This window comes from Lepidochelys olivacea (genome assembly GCF_965140295.1).
Source record: "Lepidochelys olivacea isolate rLepOli2 genome assembly, chromosome: 4".
Lineage (NCBI taxonomy): Eukaryota > Metazoa > Chordata > Testudines > Cheloniidae > Lepidochelys > Lepidochelys olivacea.
Window position 1 is genome coordinate 75186150 of NC_140414.1, and position 12857 is coordinate 75199006.

General features: G+C 38.0%; 1 long non-coding RNA gene across 1 annotated transcript; it reads right to left on the reverse strand.

Moving 5' to 3' along the window:
* Positions 1-669: 669 nt before the first annotated feature.
* Positions 670-8729, reverse strand: LOC311520085. The gene is made up of 4 exons (XR_014711484.1): positions 8603-8729; positions 8380-8476; positions 5640-5767; positions 670-730 (listed from the first exon to the last, which is right to left on the reverse strand). It is a non-coding gene; the product is annotated as an uncharacterized lncRNA (long non-coding RNA).
* Between the last annotated feature and the right edge of the window lie 4128 nt (positions 8730-12857).

Here is a 12857-nt window from a genome sequence, read left to right on the forward strand (position 1 = left end):
ACTGTTCCTGTCCAACATAGCTTACAATCAAAATAGACAAGACAGGTAAACATACAGGCAAAATGTTAGGTCTTGATAATTGCACATCTTGTTAATTGCCCCTTTTCCCCAATATCACTAAACACTTAGATTTAATCTCTTTTGGGTAGGCATCATCTTTTTGCTCTGTGTTTGTACAGCACCTAGCACAATGGGGTCCTGGTCCAAGACTAGGGCTCATCGAATAGATAATGATGATGATGATGATAATAATAATTATTAATTAATAAAAATTCCCTTTTTCATTTCTTTTATGTCCAGGTGATTCAACCAACCTGCTTTTTACACCCTTCGTGCCCCAGGCTCTATATAGCAGGTTGTGAAAGAGAAACAAATGAAAACCTCAAAGTCAAAACAAAAGTCAGATTATGCCCATATTGATAACAATGTTTGAAGGTCAGGGGATTCCCTGGGAACTAGGGCACATGTTTTATTTTTCCACCAGTCATCACTGTTAGATCCTGTCACTTACTCTCAGCCCTTAGAGGTAGGGGAGAGGTTCACTAAAAGTTATATAGCATGTTGAAAACACTTGAACATCTATGGACTTCTAGCCATTCAAAAGAAACTCTTTAAAAACTACTTTATAGGAATTTTAAAGATGTAACTTGTATATAGGAAAGCAGTCTCCAGAAGCAAGGATGTTCAAAGGTAAGGCTGAAATCCAATCATTAGCGTGCCTTTTTGAGCCCTGTAGGTGTAGAAGACAACTATCAGAAATGCGATTATAAAAGTTGTGTAGCAATAGAAAATTGCAATTCATAATATTTCACCAGTTGTTCTGGTCTTTGCATAATTAATCTGGGCACTGGCTTCTCTCCAGAATCTGGAAACAAGAATCAGTAGAACTTTGTAAGGCTCCTAAAACACCCATAAACAAATTTCTACATGGAGAAAAAATTCAGAATGGTGAGAAAGCTTCTCTAATAATACCATTCCAAATGCAGTGACTACAAAGGCATTGATACAGACAAAACTGACCTAGGCTTAGCTGCACAAAACCCCAAAAAGCAGTTGTATATTGTATATATTGCTAATCTACCAGAAAACTGTTTCTAAGATCTTAATTAGAACTGGGCAAATAAAATCCTATGAATTTTTATTCACTTCAAAATAAATTCATTTAATCTATGTTCATGCCACTTATGGGTTCACTTTCTATGAACATTTACTTACAAAAGTATAGCAAACAACATATATTATTTTGCACTTAAATATAAAAGCTAAGATGTGGAATTATTAGTACATTTGTCACTTTGCCAGCATAGCATTTTAAATTTATAGGAAGCTAAAAGCAAATTACTTGATCCACTGAATGAAATGATCTGGTTGATTTTACCTGACCTTGTTGAGAACAAAGATTGAATTAAAAACCTTTCTAAAAGTATAGAACAAATTGCAGATTTCATGTTTTTTTGCAAACAAATAAGCAAAATAAATTGCTGCATTGTTTTTAATAGAATAATGTTGGAAGAGAAACTGGAGTGGACAGTTGTGATTCAAAAGAGGTGACTTTAGTGGCTAATGGTAGTAAGGGAAGTTGATCTAGCATTTAGCAAGTAACTATGGTATATTAAATGATTGCAGTATTTTTAATGAATTCCTAATATTAATTTGAAATAAGTCTCTTTGCCAGCAACAAGTGTGTTGTCCCTAGTGAGGAAAATAGCAGACAAGTTGTGTTGTGTGAAGAGTATAGTTTGCCCTTTTCCTTACTGATATCTAAAAAATACAATTACCTGGGCAAAGCTTAATAACAAGCGGAGAGAGAGAGACTGAAGTCTAGCCACCTCAATTTGTAAACATGCATTTATGTATATAAGAAAAATGGCAAACCATGGCCACCGGGAGCTACAGGAGGCTGTGCATGCGGACAGTCAATGTAAACAAACTGTCTCGCAGCCCGCTAGCGGTATACAGTGATTGGATAAATGGTTTGGAAAACTACTTCAAAAGAGGTGTTCATTAAAGGAACAAATGGGGGGTGGTTGAGGACTCCTATGATTGGTACGGCAGGGAGCCAACCCCCATTCTTACAGCGCATCTTAACCCTCCTATGGGGAGGGAGTGGATGGTAAGATCCCAGCAAATGGATTTGCTGGAGGAACCTGGATGGAAAAAGAGGGGGAAATGGTAAAAGCCCCCTGGAGTAATTATGGAATAAACATGGGGTTACCTGCACTGTACACTTTTATCTGCTATTTAGTCCCAGACATCTAATAATAAAGTTGCAGCCTGATTAAACCCATGTCAAATATCTCCTGTCCTTTCAATATAGCCAGACAATCTATACCACCTCTGCTCAGACCTGTGACTAATAGATACAACCTAACCCTATAGGTAGTCTATGGAATTTGTAATTCTGCAAAGGCTTTTGAGGATTAGTGAAGGTACCAAACAAAATACATTAATAATAGTAATCATTTCACGGATAACATCTCTGATTTTTTACCAGAAAGATGTGTGTTATGACTGTACTCGATTCCACAATAATTTAGATACAAATGGTGATATATAGTGAAAACTGTGCAGTGAAACACCCTTATTAGGTATATGTACTGTCTTACAAGATCAGTACTAAATATTCCCAAACACACTGAATTCAGTTGTTATGCTCTGGTTTTTGGGGGGTTTTGTTTGGTTGTTAGTGGTGGGTTTTTTAAGATCACCTCTACTGCAAAACCAGGTTTTGGGATTGGTCCCACAAGTATGTAAAGTAATTGTTTGGAAACTATTGACAGCAATAATCTATTGAATACTAATGTGAAAAAATATCTATTGTGTCCTGAGTAGTGCCTTGGCTGCTTTTTATACATACAGATCTATAAAACGGAACATTTCTGAAAGTTACAATCTTAGCAAATAAGGGACACTTGAGCAGCTAGTAGGCCATTAGTCATGGGTTATTCTTCCCACAACTAGATTGGTTAGGAGGTCAACATTCCATAATAGAACCAGCCTCTTAAAGTACAAGTGTATTTTAAATCTTGATACTATAAGGAACCTCTTCCTCTTTGTAGAGAAATGATATATTACTGTGTTAGCCGCATGAAATATAACTTACTCACAAATTTATGAACTGGTAATAAATACTTTTTACTTTGTTACACCACTAAATCACATTTTTCTCCCTACCATTTGTTCCCATGTACCAAGATATTAAGATTACATATTTCCTTTTCAGTTTATTTTTCTATGAAACAGGTCTGCAGAAATTCCAGGTCAAAACCCCACATGTCATGTATTGCTTTACATCACCTTCATTGTCACAATTCTATGTATTATGTCACGTGTACTGGGCTCTGATTGCTCTTTGATGGCCAGACCTGGGAAAATACTCTGACTTAAAAGGGGCTTTTGATCAGACCTTAAAAGGATTTGAAATGTTATTTGCAATTATTAAGATGCTCTTATTGCTTTTCTAATTTATCCCTCTTGATCCATCATAATTTTGCGCTGATTTCATTTTTGGTCTTGGTATAACAAAAAAAGATGTGGGCCCACCTGGGAACAATTAGAGAACTATCTCTGTGCATTTGGTAAGGTTGTAGAAAAGTATTTTGAAGCGCAGGAATGCACAACCACTGAAAGTAAAGTGTGTGTGTGTGTGTGTGTGTTATATAAATTGTGTGTATTTAAATATAAATAATATAATTTAATTAATATGTGTATATCTATAAAGAGTACAGTGACAGTAATTTGCTTAATAACTTTTCTATTGCCAGATTTGGCCAGTTCTGATATTGCTAATGACAATGGTCCTCCTGGGGCAGCTGGTCCCAAGCTCACTCAACTCTTTCATGACTGCTTTATCCACCTGCCAGAGACTGATAGATGTTATCTTGGCTGTTAAGACCCTGATTCTGCAATCACTTACACATGCAAATAGTCCCCTCACCTTTAGTAGGTTTACTCACAGGTTCAAAGTTATGCAGACATGTAAGTTTTTGCAGGATTGGTGCTTAAATCACATTTATCAGTGGCCCTTTCCTTTGTCAGTGCTGTTATTGTGTAGTCGCCTGGGTGCTAAATGGTTTTCAGAGGGATGCTGTGCTGAATTTCAGCTTGCTGCAGGGCCGCTTTTGTGGCTTGCTCAGTAACAGATTGAGCTGTTATATTTTATTTTCTGTGTATGTGTCCAGTTTATTGAGAACCTGAAGTTTATCTCCAGCCCCTTTTGGTTTTGCACTAACCATTCCCATGAAGTCAGATGCAGTCACTTACACTAGGACAAAAGCTGGACCTCAATGTATTTAAAGCCTATTATAGTACTGCAGAGTTGTCAGTGGATTACAGGTGCAAATGACCTGGATACTGTCTTTACACATTCTAGCATGTGTAGGCCCCGGGATGCCCTCTCACACCACCACAGCACCTAAATTAGTGTACATATAGATTAGTCTCATTAATCTCTTTTTATTTTAAAATGTCTATTACCAGTGGTTCTAATATTCTATCTTTTACCTCTGATACTGTATGATTGAAATATGACCATGTATGTAATTAATATTGCCACTGTTAGACAATTGCAACAAAACTTGTACAAAGTGTATCATGCAATGGAAAAGTTATAATTTGCTAAAATGATTATCTTGTTTAAATCCATGTATCATCACTGTACCTGAAGTTTTGAATATTAACTCTCTCTCTCTCTGTATATATATATATATGTATATGTATATATGTATATGTATATGTATCCCAAACACCCACCAGGTAAAATCTATATTGAAGCCAGAAGGCTTTGTGCTGGTGGTCCATCAAAGGCAATTAACTCTCACAATAGGTCATAGTCCCACCTGGTGAGTCTTCCTGTGAATGTTCCAGCCAGAAGCCAACCAGAATTTGGGAAACACCTTCCAATGTGAGTCAGCAAGCATGTAAGGGGCATGTGACTTAAGTGACCTTGGATTCCATCTTGTGCCTGTAATTTTCCGCAAACTGTGCTGTCTGAACTTTGTTTTGGGGCAGTAAAATTCCAAGTACATGGCAAAGGGTATAAAAGACTCTGGAAACATCTCCATCTTGCCTCTTTTTCTTGTTCTGACTCTCTGGACTGTGGATTTACAACTGAAAAGAGCATATTGACTATGGACTGAAGACCTTCCAATCTTTTGAAGTTACCAGAGACTTTACAAGCCAGCAGTCCATAATATCACTGCTACAAACCTGATATAAGAACTTTGCAATGATTGTATGTATATGCTCTATTAACCATTTTAACTTTTTTCTTCTTTTCTCTTACAGATAAACCTTTAGATTTTAGTTACTAAAGGATAGGCAATAGTGTGATTATTGGGTAAGATGAGTTATATATTAACCTGGTTATGTGGCTGATCTCTTGAGATCAGAAGAACCCTTTGCTTGAGGAAATTGGTTTTCAGTAACCACTCATCATAAAGTCTATTGTCTGGGTGGTGCGACAAGGGCTGGAATGCCTAAGGAGACAGCATTTTTGACTTCTTGTTAACCAGTGTGGTGAGACAGAAGTTTACTTTTGTTGTTACTGGCTTGGTATAATCTAATGATAGAATAACCACCAGTCTGGGGGTGAGTCTGCGCTATTTCTCAGCAGTTTGTCCTGAATCTGGTGTCCTCACCTGCAACCCACTGAGGCATGGTGACACCATCCTTCCATCTCCCTTTGTTCTGAAGAGTCTATCCAAATAGCTGCACTGGACTAAACATTTTTCTATGCCAGAATCTTCTAGCGGGTTCTATCAGGTTTCTGCAGATGAAAGAGATCAAGATGAAACAGTTTCTTACATTCTATTTGGTCTCTTTGATTACATTGACAGGCCCTTCAGTCACTGTAATATGCCACCAGCCTTTTACCCTGCATCTCAAGCTGTGACAATTTAGATAAGTAAAATTTAAATAGCTTTCATGGAACCACTGCAGCACTTCTGGAATTAATCGGAGCAGGAATGGACCTTGAAAAACATCACAAACACCTTAATCAGAAGAACTTAAAACTCAGGGACTTTAAAAACTGCCTCTAAAGCAGTTTACATTGAACAAATCTCAATATAAATCAGAGAGACTTGGCTGGCATGTTTCACAGAGTATTAAAAAAGCTCACTGAAATGCAATCTTTCAAGTCCTGCTATTTTTATTCAGATAACTTGTCAAATAAGTCTTAACAAGTGATTACCATGGACCTCAACAGTGTTTAGGGAAAGATCCATTTCCAGGGCTGGGAATTTTTGTTACACAGCTAATGAGGAGCTGCTGAAAACACACAAAATACTCAACCATTTTTTGTTTGTTGCAGGCACTTGTAGGCTTCCTCCTTTGTCCATTAAGGAAGAAAATGCCAACAATCTACAGCTAAATATTTATGAAATAGTATCAATGACTATCACCACACTTTACATTTCCAGAAAACAGAATATGAAATCTTACATCTGAAATATGCAAACTATCTGATTTCACAGTCCATGATAAAACAAACAAAAACATCATTCATTCCTAAAACATAGGACTTCTTATACTAAAGGCTAGATTACATCTGGGACTTGTGGCATAGCATCCAAAAAACCTGCCCAACACATCTTACTGGATCCATTTCATTCATGCACCCAATGGAGAAACAGATAGGAATAGAAGATAGGGTCATGACTCCCTCTGCCAGCCTCCTCAGAGTAAGCAGTCTGGGTACATTAGGGGGAGGCTTGCAGTGATACCAAAGAGAGAAAAAAGCCAGCTTCTTGATCACATGTCTGAGTCGCTTGCTAAGCAAGATGTTGGGGGGACTCAGGCTCCTCACTCATGTCCCCAAAAACTTACTGATGGAGGAAGAGAACACCACAATAAAGATGTGTAATTTTGTGCACAGTAAAGTTTGTATTTGGATCAATTTTCCTCTATCTTCAATGGGATGTACACAGAACCATCATGGGGGAAGGAAAACAATGTTCTGTCTGCAGCACCAGCTTGAATGTTATATTATCTGGAAGTCACTTACTGTTTATTACTCTAACTTGGTTTTCTTTTCCTCCAAGCCAATTTCTTGCTCGTTTTGGGGAATCTGGAGGTTCAGTAATGGGTTATTCTGGGAGTACATATTTCTTTTTTCTTTTTTTAATGGCATCTCAGATTCTTACATGCAGGGACTTTTTCTTACTGTGTAAACTGCACCATAATGTGCAGCCTCAGAGGCATCCTGATAATGGTCCTAGTAGTTTACTTTGTTCAACAGACCATTTCTCGTTCCCTCTGGACATAATACTGACTTAATAGCAAAAGTGGCAGGACACATGCATCCCACAATCACTTAGAAACATAACTCTAGAATGTAGAAAGTGAATTCAATCAAATTAGGATGGCTGGAATGTAGAAAATTTCATCCACACCTGAGCATCTGTCTGATGGGAGGTATAATCATTCTCAGGAGACTGTATGTATATAATTAAGTTTTAAGTTTGGAGGTAATTTGCTTGAACTTGCATGGAGTTGGCTATTTATTAGGAATGTAATTAAAGATACTACCTCACCCACCTTGTCTCAGTGATTATAAATTAGTCATTTAAACATCTTGGATTTCTTTTAATGTATACACTTGATGCATATAAATCTATTTCTTTACAACTATTTCCTTTGCAAGACATATTAGGTGAAGAGAACACTGAAGTTATGCACATTGCAGGAACCTAGAGATCACTACAGAGTTTGTCAAATGGTCAGTAAAGCATCTGTGCGCACTACTGAAGTTCTACAGGAACAGCACTAAATATCCTGCAAACTCCTACATCTTGCAGCCAGAATATTTTATCTGACAACACTGTATTTGTTTGAATATTAATTTAATCGCTTAAGAGAAATTATGGTGCGCTATCAAATACTCTCGATTATGAAGCACAAAGGAAAGGCCCAAAGGAAGGATTACATGGCTCAACTTCTCCTTTGTTTGACAGTGTAAATGTTCCTACCTGTTGAAGAAAGCAGATTTGACAACATGGGCATATTGTTTGTTTTTTAAGATCCACTGCACCAACCATTGAAATGTAGCCATTTGTTGGGTGAAACACTGCAGTTAGCTATTTAAATTTGATCAGGACTTTGTGGTTATATCCTGTCATGATTCTTTAAAGGCCACATGTGGTCAGGCCATAACTTTACAGCTCATCCAAAAGGTAGTATCTACTAAAGCAATTCTTAAACATTATCTTCTATGAGACACTGCTTCTTCTAGCATACATTGCAAATGTTGACTTTATGAGATTTCTTATGATTTCAACAGGCACAATTTCCATGAACAGCTATGATCCAAAGGTTGCATACTATAATTCACCTGGTCACCAGTTTTGTGGTTCTAGTTGGGTAGTTTTAAACACTCACCAGCAAATCCTGCCAGAGTGAGATTGCTCTAGTTCTAATATCAGGGGGTATCCGTGTTGGTCTGTATCCACAAAAACAACAAGGAGTCCGGTGGCACCTTAAAGAATAACAGATTTATTTGGGCATAAGCTTTTGTGGGTAAAAAACCCACTTCTTCAGATGCATGGAGTGAAAATTACAGATGCTGGCATTATATACTGATACATGAAGAGAAGGGATTTACCTCACAAGTGGAGAACCAATGCTGACAGGGCCAATTCGATCAGGGTGGATGCAGTCCACGCCCAATAATTGATGAGGAGGTGTCAGTTCCAGGAGAGCGAAAGTTGCTTTTGTAGTGAGCCAGCCACTCCCAGTCCCTATTCAAGCCCAAATTAATGGTGTTAAATTTGCAAATGAATTTAAGTTCTGCAGTTTCTCTTTGAAGTCTGTTTCTGAAGTTTTTGTTCAAGTATGGCTACTTTTAAATCTGTTATAGAATGTCCAGGAAGATTGAAGTGTACATTAGTTCTAATCAGGGGTGAAAGTGAGCCGGCACCGCCCCATACCCAGCCCACATTAAAGTGTTGCCGCTGCAATGCCTTAACGTCCCTGCCCCTTTTGCCTCCCCTGTCGGCGGCCCTGCTGGTAGGGTCCGTACCAGCGGGGCCACCGACGCGGGGGTGGGGAGGGGGAAAGGGGCAGCAACATTAAAGCGCTGTCGCAGCAAAGGACCGCCCTTAAAGTGCTGCCGCTGCAGTGCTTTAACTTCACTGCCCTTCCCCCTGTCAGTGGCCCTGCCGGTAGGGTCCGTCCCAGCAGGGCCACCGACAGGGGAGGCGAAAGGGGCAGGGACATTAAAGCGCTGCCGCTTTAATGTTGCTGCGCCCCCCCCTCCCCCCCCCGTCGGCAGGGCTGTGGCAAAGGACCCTGCAGTGCTTTAACAATGGGCAGGGGGGGCAAAGGGAGCAGCTGCCCCGGGGCCGGCGATTTAAAAGGGCCCAGGGCTCCGGATGCCGCTGTTGCTACGACAGCCCTTTAAATCAGCACAGGAGCCCTGGGCGGCGTGGGCTAGCTGGACTGGAAGGGCTGGCTGGGGAACGCTGACCCCCCCCCCAGCCCCACCCCTTCCACCCGAGGCTCCGTCCCTTCCGGGGACCGGAGCTGCCCCACCCTGTACCGGTAACTTGCCTCAGTTACTTTCACCCCTGGTTCTAATGTAAACCATTTAAATACATTTACCATGGCAGGAATAGAATGAGGAGGAGTTGATGTGTTTTCATTGTTCTCCTCTATTTCACAATCTCTACTTCACAATCCCTGGCCATAATTTGACATTTTAGATAAGAATTTTGCCAGTAGCTGTCTGTACAATCTTGCACTGCACTCTCTCTCTCTCTCTCTCGCTCATAGGCTTTGCTGTAATGTGCAGCCCACAACTTCATGATATATATGCTGTAGAAGTTACTTCACTGTAAGCCTAGCTAGCAGAATCACTGATAGCAGCAGACATTGATCAAGTGCTGAAATCTTGCTCTTTAATTATGATAAAAGTCTGAAAGGATGAAATTTGCCAACGCACTGACATTGGCTTGGCTTCTTCTCTGGCAATTTGTTCTTAAAATTCTACCAGAAAAGAGCAATAATAGATAACCATGTGTAACTAGCAGAATTATTGGGCATGCTGCAGATCTCTGAGTATACTCCCTTTTATACTGACCTAGGCCATAATTGCATAGATACTTTTATTTGGGTTATAGTAGGATAAACACGGTGACCAGGAGAGTCAGAAATTGCCAGGAGAGTCAGAAATTATTTGCTTGATTTCTTGTCTAGAACAAATCTGATTTCTTCTATGAGGTCCTTTCCATTTGTGCACAGTTGTCGGGACAGTTAATTTTGCAAAGATTGTTCTTATCTTAGAAATATATTTTTCAGTTTTGTGTTTTACATTTTGAACCGCAAGTCCTGGTATTTTATTAGTAGAGTTGGGTAAGGAATGGTTTTCCCATCCCAGGAAATTTCAATTCCTTTTTCCCATCAAAAATTGAAATTTCAAATGTTTTTGTAAACCAAAAATCTGAAAATAAAATTAGGTTTGGACAATTGAACTGTTTCATTTTCATATTTTGAAACATTTCTTTTTTTATATCATCCTTTGATTTAAATTTTTTTAACTACAGTTTATTTAAATTGTGAAACAAAGATGCTCTGAAATGAAAAATGGAACTTGTCCCATTTCAACAGTTTTGAAACTTCTTTTCAAAGTTTCTTTTCAAAACAGAAAAGGAGTACTTGTGGCACCTTAGAGACTAACCAATTTATTTGAGCATGAGCTTTCGTGAGCTCGCTCACGAAAGCTCATGCTCAAATAAATTGGTTAGTCTCTAAGGTGCCACAAGTACTCCTTTTCTTTTTGTGAATACAGACTAACACGGCTGTTACTCTGAAACTTTTCAAAATAGGAAATTCATCAAAGCCAACGTTTCCCACAAAAAGTTTTGGTTTAGACAAATCTACATTTTTTGATTGGAAAAAAAAATGTCAAAAAATTCCTGACCAGCTCTGGTTAATAGACATTAATTAACATCTTAGTGCCATAGTCTCCTAAATAAGTATTTTGTAAATTGAGTAGAGCTTTTAAAAAGTTTTCCCCCAGAGCATCTTTAACAAAAATAGCTTTATGACCAAAAAGCAAATTTTTTACTGATAATTTTGTTTTGAAATTCTTTTCCTCAATGTTTCAACCAAAAAAACCTAACACTGAAATCAAAAAGCAGAATGCAGCTTATAACTTATAGGTGTAGCATGCCACTTTTAAAACTTTAGCAGATAAATGTGTGTCCAAGATTGTTTTCTCCTTGCTTCTCTCAAAACCTTCTCTATCTACTCTGAAACTGTGTATTTAATTCTTCCTCTAGAAGATCAAGGCCTAAATTTTCAGAGGATGGCCTCCAATTTGAGCATGCAAAACCTTATGTGCATGTATTTTTGCCTGCAATACACTTTTAATAACTTTTTGCTCTTTATTTTCTCTTTTAAGGTTGTTCGTTTTCCTGAAATTCTTTTCCTTTACATGTTTACATTTAGAAAAGATTGTAACTATTTTATTTCTCAGGCCTAATTTTACTACTACAAGGAGTTTATCATTCTTACTCTGATTGAAATAGGATGATGTAGAGCCAAATTTTGTTCTCCCCTGTAAATTTGGTGTAAGACTGAATTTATATGTGATAAGTGCAGAATTTGACCCTAATTTTATTTGTCCTGTCCTTTTTTTGTCCATGTTGTTAAAGCTCATACTGCTTGGACTTCTACTAGCTAAAGAGTAAATAGGATCACAGTATATTTGTGGAATGCAAAAACTTAAGTGATTTATAGGTTTAATTCCAATTTAAAGTCTTATTTACACAGGATTTATAACTGTAGTAAGAAACCATGTTTAAAATCCCTTTCTAAATTGACTAGCTAAGCCAGTTTGCTATGTCTGTTACAATAATCTTTTAGCATGAATTTCAACACTATTCTACAGCTGGCACCACATGCAGTGGCAAACTATATCATGGTAGAAACCATTCTAGATGGTATTGTGTGTTTTACATAAAAGGATTGGTGAGTTCAAAAGACCTGGGGACAGACTTTAACTCTTTTATTCCTGATTCCCACTGGATGAGGTTATATGTAATAAGTACTCTTCTCGTGATGCTCTGTATATTCATAGATGCTAGCAGATACTAATGTTTGAATGGCCAAGGTATCTTTAAAGATGATTCCATGTGATTCAAGAGCCATGCTCAGTGCCTGAGAAATTGAAAAGATCATAGATCTCTCTCTACAAGTCAGAGAAGCTTCTTCAGTAGGCCCAGAGCTCTGTGGCTTCCTCCTAAACTGACAGACTTCAACTTGTTTTACTCTGCATTCCCCCCTCCTCATTTAAACATTTCCAAGTATCTTATTGTAGAAATGGCAAACAAAAGGAAGGAGTTTCATGAGTGAATTTTATTTTACCAACTAAAAATGCATTTAGGGAGTTAATAAGCCCTTACACTATTATGAGAAAACTTTCATATATTAATGCATATCTATATGTAATGACAACATTTTATTTATTTTGCTTTTCCTTTAAATCATTAGAAAGAATACAGAATAGCAATGTAGAAACTTGACTCTATGACCTTAATAACAACTTGACTTTTCTACTGCATTTTCTAGGGAAAGTATATTATCCTATCACGTTTGTTTATTAAAGCTTTGATTGCACCAATGCTTTCAGCTTTTATTTTAGCAGTTGCCATGGCTATCTGCACCTACTGGAACCAGAATGGTTTATAGTATGCAAACTAATACATTTTGATCTATTTTAAAGAAGCATACGGTTGCCCATACATTTCTCTTCTACTTCAGAGGATTATTAACCATGGTTTTTGATTTGTTATCTTAGATCTCTAATCAGCCACCCCTGCAGTACACATCCTATCAGCAGCAGGAAGGATACAGGA